At 38.7% G+C, this 6724-nt stretch overlaps 1 protein-coding gene across 4 annotated transcripts in view; it reads left to right on the top strand.

Annotated features, from left to right (window-relative positions):
• Window positions 1–6724, top strand: part of ATG2B (autophagy related 2B) — a 77376-nt gene that overhangs the window by 616 nt on the left and 70036 nt on the right. The window lies entirely within an intron of this gene.

The raw sequence follows: 6724 nt of genomic DNA, 5'->3' as shown, positions 1-6724 counted from the left end.
AAGAGGTGCTGGCGGCCAGCCGGGTTGCAGGGAGGGGGACACAGTCTCCTCCTCAGGGCGATCTGAACCAGTGTCATCGAGGACGGGTGACGTTCCGTCCCTCCCTGGAGGTTGTTTGGCTCCAGGTAGGGTAGGACTCCGAGAAATGTGTTAACAAGTGTCGTTCAGTCCGTTTCTAGCAAGTTTGCCCTTCCAAATCACGTGTTCCAGAAACTTAGCAGAGGTAATGGATTCCACACTGTGGCAATCAGTGGAATCCGTGGTTTGGGGTAGGGGTCTGCGAAGCATGGAAGGAAGTGACCCGTACTCTGCTGCCCCTTTAGGGTAGGAGGGATCTCGGAGTTGTGTGCAGACAAGTCGTATTTCGTGGGATGACACTCCCCGGAAAGACCGAGGATGGGGAGGACCTGCGGGGATGTCAATGCCTGGGGTATTCCTTTATTTATTTGGGGTTGGTCGCTTTCACCCCGCGGCCTCAGTCCAGCGTCTGGCATTTAGAAGAAAGTTAGGTCTCTTCTGCCGGTTTGTTTGCTTTGGATCCTGTAAAGGCCAATCGCAGGATGGTCTTGTGGCCCTAAAATAGGGATGCTTGGTTGTGCCTGTTTGCTTCACTGTGACAGGTCGTAAAAGAGGGTGTTGCAAAAGCGCTGAAGCTGCACTCTTAAAAACCTGTCTTCTGTCTGTCATCCAGAGGTGGTGCATTGACTCATATTAACAGGTGCTTCCTTGCACCTGCATCCGTGTTCTCAGCGTGTAGTACTTTACTTCATGTGTATTTCAGCTTTGAGTTTGGCAAGAATGAAGGGGCTCTCCCACGTTCCCCAGCTCTTTATTTGTTCCACTAGAGTTTGCTGCTCACAGTTTGAATGGGTTTTACTGTTCTGAAGTATCACTGTTCTGTTACTATTCTAAAACCTTTCCAACAGGGTTTACATTAAGGAAATTATCAACATAGGTGACTTTGCTGTGGTAATTGGGCAAAAGAAAAGGAAACTTTTTTTTTAGTGTAAGTTGTGTAAAAAGCTCAAGTGTTTTGTTTTTTCCTTTTATGTAAAAGCATTTTAATATAGTAATGACTTCCTTAGTCATAGAAACCCAAAAAACTCACATTATGGTAACACCTTATTATGACTGTTGAGTGAATTTGTGCTGGTATAAATAAGCATATAATTTTATCAGCAAGTGGATGACCTCAACTAGGGAGAGTACACGCAGAATAGTGGGAAGAATCCTGGCTTGAGTAATGGAAGGACCAAGTCCTCCTCCCACCCTCCCAGGCTAGCCCATGCTGCCACAGTTATCACAGTGACAGTGTATATAGTAATTCACCTGAATTCAGTAAATATTAATGGAGTATCCTCTCCATGCCAGGCACTGTGTCAGGGAACTCCATTGCCATAATTCTTACCAAAAGATAGGGATTCTGATGGATATTTTAAAATTCATTGACCTGTAAGTCTGTCCTTTTGATAGTTATGACTAAGCTATCTTGAAGGAGGAAGGTTTGACATTTATTAACAGTCTTGTTTAGGTCAAATGACTTTGCTGCATTATTTTTAAATTTTTAGTATTCATTTATTTATTGAAGTATAGTTGATTTACAGTGTTGTATGTATGCATTATTCTTTAATGACTTTTCATGACTTTTCTTAAAACCCTATAAGATGGGTAGTCATATTTCCCTTTTACAGATGGTTTTAGCAAGTGGAATAGTGAGAATTCAAGTCTAATTCCTAAGCCTATTATTTCATTAATCACATGGCTTCAAGCCAAAGAAGGAGCAGTTAATATAATTGAGCATTTGTTTATTTCAGGCACTGTCTGGGCACTCTCATTTGTGAGGTTTTATTTAATTCTCATAGGAAAATCACAGGTGGTAAGATTTGAATTTTGCAATTTGACTTCAGGATCATTGGAAAAATAACTTATGGTTGGACTTAATCCAAAGGTTATGTTTTATTCTGCTTCTTGAAGGTGAAGAATATGCCCAGCCAAGATGTCAAATAAAATATCCAGTAAACATAGGCTGTTGCTGATTTCTTTAATTATAGTGTGCTGTGTTAATGACTAAGATAAATCTTGGTATAACATTTAGATATAACTATTTAAACTTCTGATTCCAAATTCATTTACTTCTGACATTTGATTTTAATGACTTTCATGATGAAAAAAAAAAGATACCTCACAGAGATTCATAAATCCAAATGGGAGAATACTGTCACTGAAAATGTTCTGAGGTTTCAATTCTCAACTGTCAGTTATGCACAAGATTGTGTTGAAACCACTTGACATTCCCTTCTTCCTTGATCTCAATCATTCATGCTAATTAGTTGGATGATGTTGCATTTATATATCTATGTATATATATAAACTTTAAAACCCCTTTTTAAGAGCTTTGTTCAAAAGACTAAATTTATTGAGGTAGTTTTTCATGTTTCCAAACCTTTGTAACCTGTCTAGATGATGACTTAAAAAATAGGGTTTTAATAGATATTTTTTCAGCTACAAAATCATATAACAGTGGAAACATTTCCAAATGTAAGTTTTTAAAATGTCCTCTCCATAGTAGAAATACCCTTTGAAAAGAAGCTACTTTTCTCACTCATTAATGAAGTGGTATCTTTACCTTTAAATGACAGATTGTGGGCTGCCAGACTCACCCTCCGCAATGGCCCATGCTCTCTGTGGAGTGTGTTTCTCTCTAAATAAATCCACTTTTTACCTATCAAAAAAAGTTATGTTTGGTTTTTTTGGAGTATAACTGCTATTGGAGTATAATGGCATATATTACTGATAGTCATGTGTCATCACATAAAAGGTAAGTGTATTTAAAATTCTAATCTTTGTGAAGAGGAAAATTGCTTATTATCTGTAAATTCAGTTTCTGAATGTTTGCTCATAAGAAAATCAGAAACTTCCTGTCACTTTCTGTCTCTCACAGAGATTCTGCTGTGGGAAGGTCTGTTTTTATTGTGTAGACTATATGCTCCAGTGTCAGTGCATTGAAATGAAACATCCAGCCAAGGGCACCACTCTTCACCCTTCCCATTGTCTTCTCTTGGTACCAGTCTGACGCGTGGCCTGAGTCAGAATGCAGATATCTATTTGTATATTAAGTATAGTACCACTTTTACATCTGTTTTAACTTTATTTGAATGGTGATGCCTGGGTTTAAACTAATAAGGATATATTCTTTTCCTAGTTAGTCTTATGATACGTATTAAAAAGAAGCATACAACTTAACTGTTTACTTTTCTTCATTCTGCCAAGCGCACCTTAAATTCCTAATAGTGCTTACCATTGTGCTAGCTAGGCACTGGGGAAGACAAGGAACAATAGTTGGCGCTTATAAAGTATTGACTTGGTACCAGGAACCATGTTGGTACCTTTACGTGTTATTTCGTTTACACTCACAGTAACCTTGAGACATTGGTATTTTCCCTATTCTATGGATGGGGGGTTCTCAGGTGGCACAGGTGGTAGAGAAGCTGCCTGTCAGTACAGGAGACACAAGAGATACGGGTTCAATCCCTGGGTTGGGAAGATCCCCTGGAGTGGGAAAGGGCAGCCCACTTTAGCATTCTTGACAGAATGGTTGCAGAGAGTCAGACATGACTGAGCATGCGCTGGCGGACTGGCTGGCTGTTTTATGGATGAGGAAATTGAGATTCATGTTAAAAACTTGTCTGGAACCACCCAGCTTGTAAATGACTGAGCTACTGTATTTTGTTTTCTTTTTTTTTGAGCTGCTATGTCTTAAAACTACTATATACCTTGTCCATTTTAAAATTGACTTAAAATTTTTTCATTATAAGTTTAAATGTGTGTGTGTCTGTTGCGTCCGACCCTTTGCAACCCCATAGACCGCAGCCCACCAGGCCCCTCTGTCCATGGGATTCTTCAGGCAAGAACCCTGGAGTGGGTTGCCATTTCCTTCTCCAAAAGGAACTATAGAAAGAAAGAAAGTGAAGTCGCTCAGTCGTGTCCGACTCTTTGCGACCTCATGGACTGTAGCCTACCAAGCTCCTCCATCCATGGAATTTTCCAGGCAAGAGTACTGGAGTGGGTTGCCATTTCTTCCTCCAGATAAGTTTAAATAGTTGAGGATAATTTTTGTTGTGTTGTAAATACTTATATAATAAAAATATAGTTTTTTCTTAACCCAGTAAGATCTAAATACCCACCATTTTATATATATATATATATATAAAACATACATATATATAATACCCACCATTTTATATATGTATATATAAAACATATATATATATATATAAACATATTTAAACAAGGTCATCATTAGTAGCTGGAAATTTAACAGTGTATATTTTTCTGTTGAATTCATATGTCTGTTCAACTTCTCTGCACAATTTTTTCATAATTCATGTATTTTTATCCTAATTCATGTATTTTATTCTTACATCTTTTATTGATCATGCTGTAATTTCTCTATAATAATATATGTAACTAAATTTAAATTATACTGAAAATTTTTGTCACAATTAAGCTTTCTTTTGCATAGTGAATATTTTTCTAGTGTAACATTTTAATTCCCACAAAAGATTTCTTCACTATTTTTTCTTTTTCTTTTTTTTGAATTTTTTTGGTCGTTTAAGCGGTTTGCTCCAGGACTTACCATGTTGATCTTATCAGTATCTCCTTCACATATCATTAAACTTTTAAGTGTTAAAATTTTCCTCTGGATTGTTTTGTTATTACAGTTATAAGTGCAGTTGATCAAAACAATATAAATGTATTATACATTTGAAAAACTAAACATAAGAACTTTTATTAGAAATATATTTATTGATGTTTTGGGTGTGTTTTCTCCTCTCCCCTGCTTTCTTCAGGTATCCATGGATGAATATACATACAACTAGAATTTGATAGGGTTCAGCATAAATTTCATTCTAAACTTTTAAGCTTGAGAAATACTCGTCATTAATAAGTAGATGAGAATTGTAGGGATTTTGCAGTAACAGAATCACTTAGTTCTTTGATCTTTTTTATGGCAATGCCAAAAAATGTGTATCAAGTGGGGAAAGGCCAGAAGACTTAATTGGTAGTTCTGCCTACTTTCACGCATTGGAGAAGGAAATGGCATCCCACTCCAGTGTTCTTGCCTGGAGAATCCCAGGGACGGGGGAGCCTGGTGCGCTGCCGTCTATGGGGTCGCACCAGCAGCAGGCAGTGCCTAAGGGATGATTCAGGAGGGGGAAAAGATACACGTTTTTTTGGCTCAGTGGAGAGGGGGACTGTACAAGGGAATATGGGAAAGAGGACCCAACACGATGCCACTTCTCAGAAGGTCCATTTTAGGAAAGAATGTATTTGGAGATTGAGTGTGTGCTCTGTCTCTCAGTCACGTCCTGCTCTTTGCAACCCCATGGACTGTAGCCCTCCAGGCTCCTCTGGGATTTCCCAGGCAAGAATACTGGAGCGCTTTGCCATTTCCTCCTCCTGGAGATCTTCCCAACCCAGGGGTGGAACCCGAGTCTCCTGCTTGGCAGGTGGATTCCTTACCACTGAGCCACCAGGAAAGCCCATTTGGAGTTTAGGAATCTGGATACTTATACTTTAAAACCAGCCAGGCTCATGTACTCGTTAGGAAATCTGTAGGATCACACAAATACCAGTGTGAAGAAAGCCTGTTAAAGTAGTAACCTCCAGTGAAATAATGTGTGCCATTCTAAATCTCCACGTTCAGTGTGAGCTTTGTAGATGAAGAATTACACTACCCTTATGCAACATGGCGTACAGGAAGCATCTTCATATAGACTGGTATTTGATAAGTATCTGTTGCTTTTATGTAAAGGTACATTGTCTGTTAAAAAAAAAACCCATTTAATTATTCTTCTAACTGTATTTATATCCATCTGTCATCTTTCTGTTGTAGTTAATCCTTTACTGAAATTGCTTTCAACGGGATCACTTAACCCCTGTCACTAAATTCAGGGGACATTAAAAAAATCTTTGACTTCTTCTTAGTTTTTGTTACGCTTGATCATTCTTTATGTTGTGTCTCTACAGTTTTCTGGGACAAGATTTTCTTCCTACTTCTCTGATTATTATTATTTTGTTGTTGCTGTTGTTCCCTTTGCAAGTTCCTTTTTCTTGACTTGTTGCTTAAATGCTGGTGTTTATCAGGATTCTGTCCTCGGTCTCTGGTCTTTTTACTCTACGTTAGTTCTGAAAGGCGGTCTCTCCTTACTCCTGTGGCTTCATTTACCTTCTGTGTTGATAAAGCCCCTCTGTATTACAGGCCCACATGGCTCTCCTGAACTCTAGACCAGAGCACCCACTTGTGTCCTAGGCATATCCACCCGGGAGTCTGCTCAAATATATTCTCTGGAACTGAACTTCTTACCTCTACCTCCCCTAACTCAGTACGTGGCATCACTGTCAAAGCCGTTGGCCAGGCCAGCAACTTGGGAATTATTTTTGGTTCCTTCTTTTCTTTACCACTCATTATGCCAGTTATTTCTACTTCCTAATATTTATTAAAAAAAAAAAAATCCATCCACCTCTTGCTCTTCTCATTGTCCCTATCCTTGCCAAGCCAATTTCTCTTAGTTTCTCTTATTTGTAACAGCCTTTCTGCTTGAGTTTTACTTTCCTCCTAAGAGTGACCCATGGAATAGTTCTTTTCTCATCATGGCACCCTTGCTTAAAACCTTTCAGTGGTTTCTCATTGCCCTTGAGGTAAATTTCAGACCCTCTAACA

Source organism: Ovis aries, chromosome 18 (genome assembly GCF_016772045.2).
Source record: "Ovis aries strain OAR_USU_Benz2616 breed Rambouillet chromosome 18, ARS-UI_Ramb_v3.0, whole genome shotgun sequence".
Classification (NCBI taxonomy): domain Eukaryota; kingdom Metazoa; phylum Chordata; class Mammalia; order Artiodactyla; family Bovidae; genus Ovis; species Ovis aries.
This window is presented reverse-complemented; position numbering and strand designations above follow the sequence as displayed.